A 17,670-nucleotide genomic window follows, 5' to 3' on the forward strand; every position below is an offset into this window, starting at 1 on the left:
ACGTTTTAAAAAGCAGTCGGATTCTTAGCTCTTGAAACTTATTGTTAACTTAAATTTCCAGTAATTAAAAATTTTAAATTTTAAAATTAGAATTGCCAATACTTTAACCTTTGAGCAGGGTTTCTTAGAAATAAATTTAGTAATGTCCTCAAGACGTTAGTCTTACATTTAAACTTTTTTCTTTAAAACTTGGTATTGGTTGTTAACTTTTACACAGTTCTGAGTATTGTTAATATCTGGAAAGTATCTTGAGATATCAGTGGAAAGCTAAACAATCTAAATTTAACAGGAAATACTTTTTTATGATTCAGAAAATAAAATCAGATTTCTTCAAAGTCAAAAAAAGAAATATGACAAAGTGCTCTGGAAATTTACTGGAATTCTTGAGAGAGAACTAACTGGAAGAAATGTTGGAAGCTTCTAGAAGCTGGTAGCATTTGAGCTTGTCCTTAAAGATTCAGCAGTTCAGTTGGCAGAGATGGTGGGAAGAACCTTCTAGATGGAAGGAATGGTTGGAGTAAAAGTAATGAGGAAATACAGAAGTCAGGCCCTACCTGCTAATCTACCTGTCCCCCTTATTCAGAATTTCTGTCAAATGTGTGCTAAATCTTTGTGGGCCAGCCTAAAGGAAATTTACTTTTCTTCCTATTCTTTCCTTCCCTTCTTCCTACCTCTTTTGTCCTTTTTGCCTTTTATTTTTTGTTTCTTCTCAATGTTTCCCTTTTTTTTTAATCTCCCCATTTCTCTAGTCCTTTAAAAAAACCCAAAAAAACAAAAAACTTTATTTACCTTTCTGTACCTACTTCTTTTTTGCACTCTTCCTAGGTAACCCAAGAAATCCAAGCCTTGGGGTGGAGATGTGAATCAGCCATACAATATTTAACTCCAAATAACACCTCCCCTTGTGAAGCTGAGAAGTAATTGAGTCATAATTGCTTCTCATCTGTCTCTTGTGTTTTATTGGCATAGACTTTTTTTTTTTAACCTCCCACAGTGCTGGGGGTGTCATTATCATTTTATTTTTCATAGTTGTCAAAATGTCAATTTTAATGAGAAATTTCTGCAGATAGGTCTGCCCTTGAGTGGTAGGAGCCTTCAGGCAAAGCCAGGGCTAGATGAATCAGAAATGTTCATGGATCTGTTTTCTCATGCATACAGGTGTATAGGCCACACAGAGACAGACATACACTTTTCCCCATCCCTGCAGGCTCAATGCTTTGCAACATGTGCACACACACACACAATTGAGTCATGATGGTGCATATATGTTCTCTCTTCTATACACATTCAAAGTATCTCCCTTACACTTTCAAGCCATCTATTCCTCTTCCTCCCGTATGTGCACATATTTACCCTCTTACACCCCTGTCCCACTGTCTTCTACCCAGATACCCAGAATTGTGTGTGCTACAAAAGTATCTGCAAGCCTAACGCAGACACCACACTGTTCACTCCCTTACATATACGCACAAGTCTTCCCCTCCATACATGCCCACATATACTCAGACATCTCTACCCATGCCAGATGCCACACACCGAGTACCACAGCATCCTCCACATTTCTTTATACCCAGGTGCTATCACCACCACCCCTTAGGGTGGTGTATCTTCATAACAGACATTTTAGTTTCAGACTAGTTTTGAAAGGAAATGTTCTTTGCCGACAGCCAAGCTAGCAGACTGTTAGGAAGTTGGAACCATTTATGACAGATCCTTTGGATTCAGGCCCCTAGTATAATGATGGGGGTAGGGGAGGACTGGATCAGACAACAGTGGGCTACCTCTGTTACTGTTTATGACCCAAGGTGAGTTTGAACCTGAGTTCACTACTATTGGAAGGCGATCCCATACTTAGCACAAGAGAGCCAAAGCCCCACTGCATGTGTTCCAAATCAGAATCTCTGGGGTCTGGCATAGAAACTGATGTTTTTAATGAATTCCCTGAGTCCTTCTGTTGTGTAGCCAGGTTGGGAAACACTTATCTAGAGAAAGAACTAGAAGTAAAAAGATATGTATTATCTTCTGATACCACCTTGGATAAGTTTCTTTTCTGGACCTCAGCTTTCTTCACTGAAATATAAAAAACCTTTACTCATAAAGGACCCTTTCAGTTCTAAAATTTCATGCTGCTTTATGATGAATTTAGTCTGGGATCTTTTTCTACCTCATGATGTCCGTTCTCTGTGTCTGCCTGGGGCAGGGCATTTGGCCAGAGACCAGCGAGGCAGCCCAGGCCCTGACCTTCTGGCAGAAGCACTGACACAGCTCCTAATTAGAAATGGATCAATATGGGCCTGCAGCCAGGCCTGGGGAGCCTGGGAGGAGGCTGGAGTCCTGCTCCTAGGTGAAGAGAATAATTACCATGAAATGGATCTGGTTGTACTTGTCAATACAACAGTTCTGCTGGTGTAGCCCACCTCCCCTGGGGACCAGCAGGCAGGGCTACCCTGAGAAAATGGGGAAATGGTTAACTTGTATCCCTATTTGATGTGTTTTCCTCACCTTTTAAATTCTTACCTAATGTGATGCTAGGTACATAGTATAGGCCCCCTCTTCAGATGGAAAAATCACTTATTGAATACCTACTAAGTGTTAAATACTGAGCCTCATTGTGTTTATTTCTCCTTGCAACCTACTGGCATAGGAGGGAAAGGAAACTGAAGCTCAGAAAAGTCAAAGTGAAGTGACTTGGCTGCCCATTGTCATATAGCATAATCTCTATTGTGCTATGCTATTAATATATTTCTGAGCATTTGCAACACCGATTCCAATCTGATGAACTGTTTTCTACCAGGGCCCTCCTTTACCCTTCTACAGACTGAACTGGAGCTCAGGCTGTCTCCCTGGAGCTGTTCAAAGACTGGAGGAAATTCTTTAAAACCTGTGGTAAGGCAGGTGTGGCGGATGGGGAGGGATGCTCTGCTTGCTTTTGCTTTCTCATCTCCTTTCCAAGGTCCCTAAGGAGTGAGCAGGCTCTAATGGGAGAGATCAGTTATCATTTGGGATCAATGAGAAGGTTTTCTCCTCTATGGAGTGCAGAGTCAGGTTTCTGAACTGGCCTTGTGCAAGGAGGGGGAAGGGGTTCATAACTGGATGCATTGGAGAACCTGCAGGCTTAACATCCTCAGCAGACAGTGTGGTCAGACCAAATTCCTCCTATAGTTGGTCATTCAGCAGATACTTGTTGAGTGTCTCCTGTGTGTCAGGGCTTGTGCTAGTGCTGGGGATTCTTACATGACCTTACAATCTAGCATCAGAGTCAGACAAAGATACAAACCACAGTGTAATGTATGTTCCTTAGAAGAGTGTATAAGGGATTCTGAGATTCCAAAGGCATGAATGGGGGTTCTCCTAGGGGATATAATTTTGATCTGTGTTTTGAAGGAAGAATGAAGAGTAAGAGTTAAGCCAGGAAGGGCACTCCAGACCAGGGAACCAGCACAAACAAAAGCATAAAGATGTGTCTGGGAATTCTTGATAAAATGGTGGGCATTAAAGCAGTACCTAACATGTAGCAAAGCAGATTGACTGCCCTGAGCCCTTATCCTTTGCCAGATTTAAGGCTGTAGTAGTAGCTATTGGATGGCAGTAATGCAGGAGCAGCAGGTAGGGAGGAGGAGATCGATTTATTAGCAAGTGCCGACTGAAACTTATTTCTAGACTTCTGTGGGGAAGAAGGGAGGAAGCCTGAAGAGCAGCAGCCCTCTGTCCTCTGGGCCAGACCTGCAGAGGTGTTGTAGTTCTTGGCAGTGGTTTGAAAGTTCATCTGGTCCAGGCAAATAGCTTTGCTTCTCTCATGGCAAAGTCCTCTGCTTCACACAGTCTGCCCCTCCTTTCTGTGTTCTTTTAAAGAAAGAAATTAATGGAATCTGTTCAAAATACCCCTGAAATGAAATTACATTTTTAACTCTAATTACCCTAATTAAAACTTGACAGCCGTAATCCTGGAATGGCAGATATGCCTGGGACAAGTTCACTTACCCAGATGGAATGTTGTTCTGTTCTGGGTTTAGAAGAAAATTTCTTTCGGTGTTTGTTTTGTTTTTTCCATCAGCAATTTAGTCTTTGACCCCACAAATTCCACACGATAGGATAGCTGCACTTTTGGACTACAGGCTTGCCCAGGACCCCTAATCTCAACAGAGGTTCCTTTGCATCCAGAGGTAGAGCTCCTGATGATTCTTACTACATACCTTTGAGTTTTTTCTTCAGTTGAGATTGAATTGCAGCCTTTCCCTCAGTGAAATCTCCTGCCTTGGGGAACTAAGGATCTGTTCTTGTTAGAAGGCTGTCTTCTGGTCTAGGGCTAAATATGTATTGGGGGTCAGTTTAGGGCTGGTACTTAGGATACAATTTGAGGCTGGGGACAAAGAGGTCTGAAAATAGGATCCCTTGGCCGGGCACAGTGGCTCACGCCTGTAATCCCACCACTTTGGGAGGCTGAGGCAGGCAGATCACTTGAGGTCAGGAGTTCAAGAGCAGCCTGGCCAAGCTGGTGAAACCCTGTCTATGCTAAAAATATTTTAAAAATTAGCCAGGCATGGTGGCGGGCACCTGTAATCCCAGCTACTTCGGAGACTAAGGTAGGAGAATCGCTTGAACCTGAGAGGTGGAGGTTGCAGTGAGTCGAGATTGTGCCACTTGCACTCCAGCCTGAGCGACACAGTGAGACTCCATCTCGGAAAAAAAAAAGATCCTTCTATTCTTCACATAGTTCCAGTTTCTTTAATGCAGCACAAGTGAGAGCAGCCTAGTGAGATGCCTGGTCTTGGCCTCTACTTTAAGTGGTTACCTGGCCGGACCCAAAAACATGATGGGATGGGAGGTAGGGGCAAGCCCATAAAGCAGACTGAAGGGTTCTTTGATGCTGTGGGTCGTCTCATGGTTCTGCTAGAACCAAAGATCCCCATGTTCTAGTAATCTGTTCGGCCTAGAAGCCTGTTCAGTAGGCAGACACTGGGTGCTCTGTTAGGTACTGCAAGGGACACAGAGTTGAGTAAGATACAGTCCCTGCCCTTGAGAAACTTAGAATTCTGGAGGAGTGGGGAGGTAGTGGTGGGTGAGGGACAACCATATACATAACAAATTATGTAAGACAGAGCAAGTTTTATTCAGTAGATAGGAAGCTTGAGTGCCCACTGTGTACCAGGTTCTGAAAATAGTGTATAGACATATGAGACACAGTTCCTGTTTTTCAAGTACTTCCAGTAAATTAGATAGGCATGTAAAGGTTCACTGTAACACATATAAGTGGAGGATGTGCTGGACAGATTACCTGGGAAGGAGGCTAGTCAGGGAAAGTGAGGATTAACTCCCATGGGGGTGAGGGGGGGAATCATTGGCAAAGACTTCTCCCAGGTGTTGGCATTTGGACTTGTCTCTAAGTAGGTAATATTGGCAAAGGGATGGAGAAAGTCATCGCGGATGTTAGGGAACAGCATGAGGAATGGTAGAAGCTGCCAGATTACAACTCAGTGTAATTGGAGTGCAGTGTGCAGGAAAAGGATGTAGAGGATGAATAAAGGTAGAGTTTAAACCATCCTGTAGGCAAAGGGGATCCACTGAAGTTGCAGGACTGTGATAGGAATAATGAATTAGGCGACAGAGGTGATTGGAGACAGATTAGTTAGAACAGGTGTCAGCAAACTAGTGGGCCAAATCTAGCCCACTGCCTCATTTGTAAAGTTTTACTGGAACACAGTCACACTTGTTTGTTCATCCATGATTGCTTTTGCACTACAATGGCAAAGTTGAATACCACACAGACTATGGTAGTCCACAAAGCCTAATTACTATCTGATCCTATACAGAAAAAGTTTGCTGACCTGTAAGTAAGAAGGTAGTTATGCAGGTTCTGTAAGAGAAGATAAATGTCAGAACTAGGCCTGAAATGGATTGCAGGTATTTGAAGAAGGGACATGATTTAGCAGAGAACACCTGTCTTACCTACCTCTCAAAACTTTATAAAAATCAAATTTACTGAAAGTCACTGTCTTTTTCTTTTTCTTTTTAATTAGTTTATTTTTTGTGAGACAGAGTCTCACTCTGTCACCCAGACTGGAGTGCAGTGGCGCAGGCTTGGCTCACTGCAACCTCCACCTCCTGGGTTCAAGTGATTCTTGTGCCTCAGCTTCCCAAGTAGCTGGGATTACAGGCGTGCACCACCACGCCCAGCTAATTTTTGTATTTTTAGTAGAGATGGTGTTTTGCCAGGTTGGCCAGGGTGGTCTTGAACTCCTGACCTCAAGTGATCTGCCTGCCTGGACCTCCCAAAGTGCTGGGATTATAGGCATGAGCCACTGTGCCAGGCTGAAAGTCACCGTCTTAGTCCATTTTGTGCTGCTGTAACAGAATACCATAGACTGAGTAATTTACGAACAATATAAGTTTGTTTGACTCATGCTTCTGGAGGCGGGGAAGTCCAGGGCCCCTCACCAGGGGCCGCATCTGGTGAGGGCCTTGTTGCTGCATAAAAATGTGGGAGAAGGCATCACATGGTGAGAGAGAGTGGGAGGGCCGAACTCACTTTTATAATAAACCCACTCTCAAGATAGCAAACACTTTCCTGCAATAATGACATTAATCCATTCATGAAGGCAGAGCCCTCATGCCCTAATTTTGCCTCTCAGAGTCCCCCCTCTCAACATTGTTGCTTTAGGGATTAAATTTCCAACACATGAGCTTTAGGGGACACATTCAAACCATAGCAGCCATGGCCATAAAAGGATACTTGATACACAGGCAAGTCCTGATTTGTCTTTATTAGCTGTGTGACCTTGGGCCAGTCACTTAACTCAGAAGTTCGGGTGAATATGAGTAGAATAAAGAAAAGACTCATCAATCAGATCTTTCTCAGGAGACGGAACTCTTTTTTAAAAATTTGTTCTTTTAAACTTTCTTACTAATTTTTTTTTTTTTTTTTTTTAATAGAGACGGGTCTTGCTCTGTTTCCCAGGCTGGTCCTCAACTCCTGACCTCCCAAAGTGATCCTTCCACCTTGGCCTCCCAAAGTGGTGGGATTACAGGCATGAGCCACCACACTCAGCCTCCTCTTTCTTTTTTTTTTTTTTTTTCTTTTTTTAAATACAATGTCTCACTTGGCTGCCTATGCTGGTCTCGAACTCCTGGGCTCAAGTGATCTCCTGTCTCTGCCTCCCAAACTGCTGGGATTATAGATGGGAGCCACCACACACAGCCTGGACAAAGCTCTTATTCTCTTCTCTATACCTTATAACTAATCCCTAGTTTTTAAGTTTGAGGGCCCTCTAGTGGAAAAGACAGATACCATAGAAAATCTGGAACATAGTATGAAGTTGGGGATCGGTAGGCAGAAGGTTTTGATCACTCAAAGCAGCTGATGTTGTGGGTGGAGGGGCTTATGATACTTTGAGACACCCTATTCCTTTTCCCTCCATAACTGTTGACACTCGTTCTGTCCAGTTTGAACTTGTTTCTGCCCCTCAACTGCCAGAGCACATAAGGCCCCTACGAAATTAAAGGCTGGCTTTATCCCTCAGTCGCCTTTACCAAACAGAAACTGTGTGCCACTTGACATCCCCATGTGCCCCTCTACTCAGCCCCCTATGCCTTACTTCCTTTTTCCTTCAGCACTGTGCCTCTGCCCTGAAGGATGGAAAAAGTACCATCTAGGGAGACCACAGTGGTGAGTTTTAAGCTCATTTCTGCCTTCAGCTTCCTATGTGACCTAAGACAATTCATTTCACGTCTCTGGCCCTTCTGTAGGATCCAGTACAGGTATCTTCAGCCACTTTTTGGGACTTGGGATTTCTTCTCTAAGGCTCCAGCTTCATAGCATAGCATTTTTCCCCCCAAAGTTCCCCTCTCTTTTCAATCTAGAATATTAGTATATGCTCAGAGATCATTTGCTTGAAATTCACTACCTTCACCCATGAGGAGAGTAGTCATATCTCTTTTTATTGGTAGGGTTCCAGGAACTGGCAGTCAGTCTGATTGCTAGAGTGGAACAGACCCTGTCAGCAAGTCATGATGTCTCCAGGATGGGTGGTGTACTTCAGTACAGGCAAACTTTTGGCTCTGGGAATCCAAGATACAGTAGAGGAAGAAGGGCCAGGCAGTAGTCTAGGCAGTTTACATACTTTTTCCCCCTCATTTATCTTCACTATTCTGAGGTAGGTGATTTAATCACCATTTTACAAATGTGACAACTTCAGTTTTAGAGAGTATCATTCAGTAGACAATGACTGACTCATTGCGAATACGGGAAAACAACTAAATATTTCTTGCTCCCAAGTAGGGAAGAGTGGTAGAAGAGACAGGCAGATGAAACAGTGGTCAGAGCACTAAGGATACCCAGTTTTGGTGGCAGAGCCAGGACTTAAACCTAGGTCTATCTGCTGGTTCTTCCTACTGTATGCTGCCTTCCTTACAGAGGGGTGGAGAGACCAGCAAGCCCAAGTGGACATCTAGGCTGGCAGGCAGTCTCTGGACGATGGCCATTCGTGGGGAGGCCTGTCCTTGGATTTTGAGCTGGGCTTTAGTTTGGGGGGGTGGGGGTGGCGGGGGCTAAAGTCTTAGGCGGGTGACTAAGACAAGGGATCTCATGTGGAACTGAGCCCATTTATAGAATAAAGCACCTAATTTTGTGCACTCCAGAAAGTGAAGCCTTATGGTCAGCACTGATCATATGCTGAAGTATCACAAGAGCCCCACAGTCAGTCTATGGTATAATAACAGGGAGGAAGAGTTGGTATCTAGGTACATGGTTGGGGTCCAGAGTTTTCTTTAAAAATGAATGTTGGGTCTGGTGGATAAATGAGCTCTCAAGTATAGAACATTGAGCGCTGGGACCTCAGTCTACTAGTCCATTCCCCTTAGTTCACAGATGAAAAAACTGAACCTAGCATTATCAGGGGCTTTTACTGAAGAGTACCCAAGGTAAAGCAGGAGGACTGAAGGATGCTCTAGCCCAGAGCTAACTAGTCATGGTCAGAGAAAAAGGAAGACATGGCCTCTGGGGAAAGGAACCAGCATTTGCAAACGCTGTGCTGAGAGGAAAATGGTTCAAATTTTTAAGCTGAAATGATTTGTAGACTCTAACAAGGCTTATTTTTTTAACCCGAAGACAGCCTCCCTATCAGCTTCTAAAGTCCCTCGCCTCTCTCACTTCAGGTGGGATTCAGCAATTCAAATCCAGTTCTCAGACTAATTCTGATTCCAGGCAGGTAAATGAAACAGTCTTACCCTTGACTCCCATCCATGTACCTACAGTCTTTACGTAACTGAGCTGAAACTGAATCCTTACTGAATTTTTCACAGATTCCATTTTGCCTGGCCATCCACTTATGATTTTAATTTTTGGGTGAAATTGGTATTATCTCTCAGATCGTAACCCTCCACCCTGGAACTGGAGTTCCTGGACTGAATCTACATCTGCAGTTAGAGCAACATCATTGCTTTTTTGTTGTTGTTGTTGTTGTTGTTGTTGAGATGAAGTCTCACTCCTGCCTCCGCCTCCTGAGTAGCTGGGACTACAGGTGTGTGCCACCATGCCTGGCTAAATTTTTTTTGTTTTGTATTTTTAGTAGAGACGGCGTTTGACCATGTTGGCCAGGCTGGTCTTGAACTCCTGATAATCTCAGGTGATCCTCCCGCCTTGGCCTCCACTGGGATTACAGGCGTGAGCCACCACACCCAGCCTGTCATTGGTTTTTGAATACCTATTCAAAAATTGATTTGTAAACTTGAAATTTGCAGTTCCAGCCTCCACATTGAGGTCCCCTCCAAAGTTATTCCATACTGTATGAAGTCTGAGTGAGGTGAGAGGTAGCTTGGTTGGGAATAAGGAGACTGGGTTCTGGCCCTGCCACTGACTTCCTTCTGTGTGACTTTGGACAGATTCCCCTCCCTGCTCTGATCTTACCTCCCTTTTTGTAAAATAGTTGAACCCTTCCAGCTCTGGTCTCATCAGGGGCATGAAAGCCATTTCTACACGGTCTCAATTGCACAGAGCAGTGTTTGGTCGGAGCTTTGGTGTGTTGGTTACTGATTATAAAGCTTTAGATTCTCACTTCCAGCTCGAGAGGGGGAAGGGGAACCATCCAACTGTCTCATTAGCATGGAGAAAAGAAAACAGTAATTACTTGTGCCTCCCTTGATAATTCCTGCGGGTTGGATCTTCTAGGGAAGGAGGAGGCGAAAACTAGAGATAGCTTCAGCTGAGAAAGGAGAAATGCTGTTAGCTACCCAGAAAATGCAGAGGCAAGAATGACTGTCTTGCACATCTGTTGTATTCTGTGGACGTTCCTCCAGGCAGCTTGGAGACTGCCTAGATTGAGTTTCATCTATTTATGGCATGCATTATGTTCTCATACGTGAACATGGGTTGGGCTCAAGACCCCTAATGTCACCTGTCATTAAGAAACCAGCTGTCCTCTAGGGCCTACTTTTTGATACACTGGGCATCCTGACACCTGTCTTTGTTTGGGAGTATGGGAGGGTTTTACTGAGCCATTTTGTGTCCTGGCTGCATTTTTTATTATGTTGTGAGGTCATTTTCTTTACCCCACAGCAACACAGCCAGTTGTTTTATTATGCCTGAGCGTAGGCAGCCATACAGTAGAGCCAGTTACAAGGGTCAAGGTCAGGTATCCTTGTGAGGGGAGGAGTCTGGAAGAACTGCAAGACCACGGGGTTTAGTAAAGGCTGGGATAAGCAAGTCTTAGAGAAGGGTTGAGGCAGTTTTGAGGCTGAGAGGTTAGGGGAGCTGGAACCCAACTATCAAATAGATTGGCAAGTTAGCTTGTGGGATGAGGGCCATTTGCCCTGTGCCTTTGCCCTGTGCCAGTCTTTTACTCCCTGTGTGTGGTCAGTTGTGAGCCCTCGAGTGCTGACTGTGGCAGAAATGGGTTGGAGACTGCCTTCAGGGGAGCCCTGCCTGAGGGAGCCTGGAGCCATTAGACTGAGATCATCTCCTGTGGCTGTGGCTGCTCACTTGTGCCTTGGTTGCCACCCCAGAGGCCTAGAGAACCCAGCTTCCCTTTCTCTCCCTGTCTCTTCAGGAAGGTAACCCTTCAGCAACACCTCTTTTTTTTTTTTTTTTTTTTTTTTTTTTTTTTTTTTTTTAAGACAGTCTCACTCTGTTGCCCAGGCTGGAGTGCAGTAGTGCGAATTCAGCTCACTGCATCCTCTGCCGCCTGGGTTCAAGCTCTTCTGCCTCAGCCTCCGGAGTAGCTGGGACTACAGGCATGCACCACCGCACCCAGCTAATTTTTTTATATTTTTAGTAGAGACAGAGTTTCGCCATGTTGGCCAGGCTGGTGTTGAGCTCCTGACCTCAGGTGATCTGCCCACCTCAGCTTCCCAAAGTGGTGGAATTACAGGCGTGAGCCACCTTACCTGGCCCAGCACCTCTTTCAGCCAGTCTTCCTGTGGGCCCTAGAGCTTGCTTATTCTAAACAGCAAGAGTTCTGTAGGGACATGCTATTTTTTTAGAATTGTTTTACAAATGTAGGAGATTATTTCCTCTATCAAAATCTTTCATCTTCGGCCCCCTGGGAATACTCCTTTTCTCTTGTCCCAGACCTTTTGCTTGATTCCCCACCCTTTGATGTCCAGATCCAGGCTTCCCATAATTTTCACTCTTCATTCACTTTCTGGCTCCTTTCCCTAGCCTCCAGTAGTAGATTCCTGGGTTTTCTTTTTTTAGAGGATAAGGAAGGTTTTTCAACAGAGCTTTCATGACAGGGAGCTATTGGGGAAAGGTCCAGAGGATGTCAGTAACCCCTTAGCCACAAGGAGAGATATACTCCCAGGGCTTGTTAGCTTGGAATAATGCTGATAGAGGAGGAAGCTGTGACAAGAGAAAGAACCTGCTTGTCTTCTGACCTCTGCAGGCTTCAGCTTAAACCAGGCAGAGGTTGGGCTGGGGCAGGGCAATAGTGAGGACTAAGGGTTGGAGCCCTGAGCAACTTGTTGATAAGTGCTTCACTTTACCTCCTGTTGACAAATTTAGTTTGGAGTTTGCACAAGCACATTCCCTTCATTTAACATTTATAAAGAGAAATTCCTGCTGCTTCTCTTTTGAATAAAAGTCCTTGGTTCTGGTACCAGAAGGAAAAAGATCTTTTCCAAAGTCTAGACCTCAAACTTTTTTAAAATTTAATTTAATTTCATTTTATTTTATTATTTTTTTTTGAGACAGAGTCCTGCTCTGTCGCCCATGCTGGAGCGCATCGGCTCACTGCAAGCTCTGCCTCCCGGGTTCACGCCATTCTCCTGCCTCAGCCTCCCGAGTGGCTGGGACTACAGGCACCCGCCATCACGCCCGGCTAATTTGTGTGTGTGTGTGTGTGTGTGTGTGTATTTTTAGTAGAGACGGGGTTTCACCGTGTTAGCCAGGATGGTCTCGATCTCCTGACCTCATGATCCACCCACCTCGGCCTCCCAAACCTCAGACATTTTAAACCTGTTCAGGTGTCTCCTTCCTTACCTATTCTCCCTTCACCCCTTTCCCATCCTCTTTTCTCTGCTCCCTGCCTTTTCACTCCTCGCATCTCCCTTAACTTGTGAAAACAAGAATGGGAAAAGGACACCTTAAGCCAACAGATTAGTAGGTGTTTGGTTGATATAAATACTGGGACTGAGACTGTGAATATGGAGCTTGAGATTTTGGACTTTACTTCTAGTCCTCAGAATAAGAGTTACTGGGCAGGTTTTGTTTATTCCTTGATTAACTCACATGTCAGATACTTAGACTGACACAGAGCCTGGCAGGTAGTTCAGAAGACCCTAATCCTACATCACCCAAGACCCATATGACAGTTCATAAGACCCTAATCCTGCCATAAGGTCACAATCTTATGGAGAAGATGAGCAGCAGTGAGCACACAACCCCCACTCCTTCCACATCCCCCATTCAATCTTTGGATTTTGAGGATAGAAAGAACTTTAGCTTATCTGGTCTTCTTTCATGTTGCTGTGTAATAAAGTAAGGCAGATCATGAGAGTACGTAGGCTCTGGAGTAAAGTAAAGCAGACCTGGGTTCAAATTTTAGCCTTGTTGCTTACTAGCTGTTTGACCTTGAATGGCACACTTAGCCTCACCTGTCTTCAGTTACCTTGGTTGTAAAATGGACATGTCATCACCTACTTCACAGGGTATCATAAGGATTAACAGTTTAACACCCAGCCTCATGCCTGAGGCATAGTAGCAGCCCATGTCTTTCTGTCACCCTGCATCAAGGCTTGGCTTAAATCTTTGCTTCTTCTGTGAAGCTTCTGAGACAACCCCAGGTCAGACTGATTTGTTTCTTCACTTTCACAGTATACAACATTCTTTGAACTGTTAGATCCTGCCTAATATTCTTAGTAATTTTTTTTTGTGGGATATCATAGTCCCATCCTGAATGCCAAGTGCCTAAGGATAAAGACTGTTCTCAATCATCTGTGCGTCCTCCATAACCCCTCACTCAGAGCTGTGTACATAGCAAAGCCAACCAGTACAGCTAGTATCAGGAAATATTTTTTGACTAATTAGAAGGTTCGTGTATGTACTCTGTTTTTCAGCTTACAAGAAGAACTATAAAATACCTGGCTGGGACTCTCCCATCCTAACTCTGCTCTTTTCCTCACCTGTTATCACATTGATAAAAACATGTGATCATAAAATCCTTGTGTTGGCAGTATAGGAATTCCCATTTTGCAGATGAGGGATCTGAGATGAAGATTAGAACTCAGGTCTGTTGTTGGGAGATAGATCCAGACTAAGTAGGAGGAATAGAAACAGAAATCTTATAACTGGCTGGGCGCAGTGACTCACGCCTGTGATCCCAGCACTTTGGGAGGCCGAGGCAAGCAGATAATTTGAGGTCAGGAGTTTGAGACTAGCCTGGCCAACATGGTGAAACTCCATCTCCACTAAAAACAAAAATTAGCCAGACGTGGTGGCATGTGCCTGTAATCCCAGCTACTTGAGTGGCTGATACAGGAGAATCGCTTGTACCCGGGAGGTGGAGGTTGCCGTGAGCTGAGATTGCACTACTGCACTCCAGCCTGGGCAACAGAGCAAGACCCTATCTTAAAAAATAAAAAAGAGGCTGGGTGCAGTGGCTCGAGCCTGTAATCCCAGCACTTTGGGAGGCCGAGACGGGCAGATCACGAGGTCAGGAGATCGAGACTATCTTGGCTAACACGGTGAAACCCTGTCTCTACTAAAAAATACAAAAAACTAACTGGGCGAGGTGGAAGGCGCCTATAGTCCCAGCTATGCAGGAGGCTGAGGCAGGAGAATGGTGTAAACCTGGGAGGCGGACCTTGCAGTGAGCCGAGATCACGCCACTGCACTCCAGCCTGGGCGACAGAGCGAGACTCCGTCTCAAAAAATAAAAATAAAAATAAAAAAGAAATCTTGTAACTGACTAGGTCTCCATTCTTTGGAAGAAGCAGGAATTTTTACAAGGAAGAAGGGGAACCCAGGGTTACTGTATTCCTGAGGCCTTAGCTAATGGTGAGACCAGAAGTGAATATACCCACAAGCCGGAGATGTTTCAAGAACATGGCAGAGAGAGTGGCGAGAAAAGGGTTCAGGATAACGTCATAGATTCACTAGGCCTTGAAAATTAAGAAGGGTTTGAATGTGTATAAATGAAGAAGGGCAATTCCAGTGAGATAACAGTATGGGCAAAAAATATGGGAGGTGGAAAGCCCACAGTAGAAGTAAGGCAGATGATGACCAGATACTGGCATACCTAAGAGCAAGGCTGAGGTGAGCCATGACTTTTTTTGAGCAGGGAAGTGGCATTAGGCCCATTAGTCTGGCAGTGTGGGTCTCATGGATTGGAGTAAGAGGGGTAAGGGAGACTAGTGAAACAGAGACGGGGGAAGAGACTCCTGTAGCAGTCTGCCTTTGTAATGTCAGTAAGTTTTGAGAAATATTCCAGTAGTGCAAGCAAGAGATAATGTGATCCTGAACCAAGAGGAAGTTGACAAAGTAGGGAATAAATAATACTTTGGGAGGCCAAGGCGGGTGGATCACCTGAGGTCGGGAGTTCGAGACCAGCCTGACTAACATGGAAACCCTACTAAAAATACAAAATTAGCCGGGCGTGGTGGCCGGTGCCTGTAATCTGAGCTACTCGGGAGGCTGAAGCAGGAGAATTGCTTGAACCTGGGGGGCCGGAGGTTGCAGTGAGCTGAGATCGTGCCATTACACTCCAGCCTGGGCGACAGAGTGAGACTATGGTGAAAAAAAAAAGAAAGAAAATAATGATTTGGATGAGCTCTTAGAGTGGAAAAAAGTAGAGCTCTCAGAAGGGAAAAAAAAAAAACCCCACAAGGATTTGGCCGTTGTAGGAATGGGGCAGAGAGAGAAAGAGGGGTTGAGACCATGAATATTTGGAGTCTGAGTACCTGGGAGAATGGTTATGCCATTCTCTGAATCATAGAGGCTGGGAAATAGAAGATGAATTGAGTTTGTTGACTTGTTGATTGGAGGTGTTGATAGTCCAGTCCCTTTAGCACCCGACTCCCTGGTGCCTCTGCCTTTGTCTTTTGATCCAGAGCTACAGAGATCCTTCAATTCATTGTGCTTGCTGCTTTGTTCCAGACCTGGAGGCCCCCCGTACCCTCAATCCCTCTACTCATGACTTGGAGCAACTTTTACTCCCTCTGAAATAAAATAGTGCTTAGGCCAGTACCTACTCTGTTTCCAACTGTGCAGTAAATGCACAGTTGTTATTAAATGGCCGTTATTATTATCATAGCTTTGAGATTACAGTAACTAGAGATTAGAGAAGCCTCTGGAACCACCTGGCTGAAGGACTCAGGAGTCATTCAACTTGTATTCGGTAAAAAGCCTGGACTGCAAGTATATGGAGAGGATGTCAGGCTTGGGTGTAGATGGGTGGGGGACTGTGAGCCATGTAAACTAGAACAAGAGAACATGTTTCCTGCCTTCTTCTGTTTTTGAGAATTGTTACATGTAATGTGAGGTTAAGAGGGCAAGCCCTGGAGTTGGACTCCTGGGTTCAAATCCCAGCTCCACCATCTTGTTACTGTGCATTGAGCAAATGTACTTAATTTCTTTGTGCCTCAGTTTCCCCATTAGTAAAATAACACACCAACCTTAAAAGATTGTGAAGATTAAATGCGTTAATACAAATAAAAGGTTTATATCAGTGCCTAGTATGTGCTAAGTATGTGCTACTATTCTTATTCTAGAGTCTGCTCTATTCCATTCCACATTCCTGGGAATGAATATATAGGGATTTCTCTTCACCATCCTCACCCAACAGAGGAGGGGTCTGAGCAAAGAAACCTGAAATAAATCTCAGAGTGCTTGAAAGTTTGTCTCAGCTAGAATCTAGGTTATCTAAGCCTGGAGGAGCCTGGGCCACAAGTGACAGTTAGAGTTGTCTGGAAGACCTGAGTTTGACTCCCAGTTTTACCACTTGACTTATTTTGATCTTGGGCAAGTAACCTAATCTCTGAGCCTTAGTTTTCTCATACGTAAAATACAGAACAAATTCCTTCTTGTGTTTCTAGTATACCTCATTTTCCTTGTGACTCCATTCTAGCTATATTATTAGTCTCCTTGTTCCTTAAACATACCAAGGCCACAGGACCTTTGTACTTGCTGTTCTCTCCCTGGAACACTTTTCCCTCAGATCTTTGCATGTCTTACCCCTCACTTCATTCAAATCTCTCTGGATGTCACCCCTCATAGAGGCCCCTCCCTGACCATTTTATCTAAAATAGACTTCACCCTTACCTTTTGTCATTCTTTAGTCCCTTACTTTGCTTTCCTTTCCTTTTTTTTTTTTTTTTGAGATGGAGTCTCGCTCTTGTTGCCCAGGCTGGAGTGCAGTGGCGTGATCTTGGCTCACTGGAACCTCCCCCTCCCAGGTTCAAGTGATTCTCCTGCCTGAGCCTCCCAAGTAGCTGGGATTACAGGCGCCCGCCACCATGCCTGGCTAATTTTTTTTTTTTTGTATTTTTAGTAAAGGCAGGGCTTCACCATGTTGGCCAGGCTGGTCTTGAACTTTTGACTTCAGGTGATCCGCCCCCCTCGGCCTCCCAAAGTGCTGAGACTACAGGCATGAGCCACCACGCCAGGCCTGCTCTATTTTTCTTTATGGCACTTAGCACTACTTGAAATTATATGCTGTAAATAATTGACCTGTCTTTTGCTAGGATGCAAAATGTGTAAGGTTAGAAATTTTGGGCCAGACGCGGTGGCTCACTCCTGTAATCCCAACACTCTGGGGGGCCAAGGCAGACGGATCATTTGAGGTCAGGAGTTTGAGACCAGCCTGACCAACACGGTGAAATCCCGTCTCTACTAAAATAAAAAAATTTAAAAATTGCCGGGCGCGGTGGCTCAAGCCTGTAATCCCAGCACTTTGGGAGGCCGAGACGGGCGGATCACGAGGTCAGGAGATCGAGACCATCCTGGCTAACACGGTGAAACCCCGTCTCTACTAAAAAATACAAAAAACTAGCCGGGCGCGGTGGTGGGCATCTGTAGTCCCAGCTACTCGGGAGGCTGAGGCAGGAGAATGGCGTGAACCCGGGAGGCGGAGCTTGCAGTGAGCTGAGATGGGGCCACTGCACTCCAGCCTGGGCGGCAGAGCGAGACTCCGTCTCAAAAAAAAAAAAAAAGAAAGAAATTTTGAATGCCTGCTGCCTGTTCTG

At 44.8% G+C, this 17,670-nt stretch overlaps 1 protein-coding gene and 1 long non-coding RNA gene across 40 annotated transcripts in view; one reads left to right on the top strand and one right to left on the bottom strand.

Annotated features, from left to right (window-relative positions):
- The window catches only part of RALY (RALY heterogeneous nuclear ribonucleoprotein), an 87,450-nt gene that overhangs the window by 20,795 nt on the left and 48,985 nt on the right, over positions 1 to 17,670 (top strand). For 7 of the 39 annotated variants that reach the window (XM_077951560.1, XM_077951544.1, XM_077951571.1 and 4 more), the window contains exon 2: positions 2,795 to 2,886. The exons of the other annotated variants lie outside the window; for them this stretch is intronic. The gene's annotated coding sequence lies outside the window, so the exon portion shown is untranslated. The remainder of the gene's footprint in view (positions 1 to 2,794; positions 2,887 to 17,670) is intronic. 39 annotated transcript variants of the gene reach the window in all.
- LOC144332089 (uncharacterized) lies at positions 7,563 to 17,645 on the bottom strand. The gene is made up of 2 exons (XR_013399840.1): positions 17,514 to 17,645; positions 7,563 to 9,495 (listed from the first exon to the last, which is right to left on the bottom strand). It is a non-coding gene; the product is annotated as an uncharacterized LOC144332089 (long non-coding RNA).

Source organism: Macaca mulatta, chromosome 10 (assembly GCF_049350105.2).
Source record: "Macaca mulatta isolate MMU2019108-1 chromosome 10, T2T-MMU8v2.0, whole genome shotgun sequence".
Lineage (NCBI taxonomy): Eukaryota > Metazoa > Chordata > Mammalia > Primates > Cercopithecidae > Macaca > Macaca mulatta.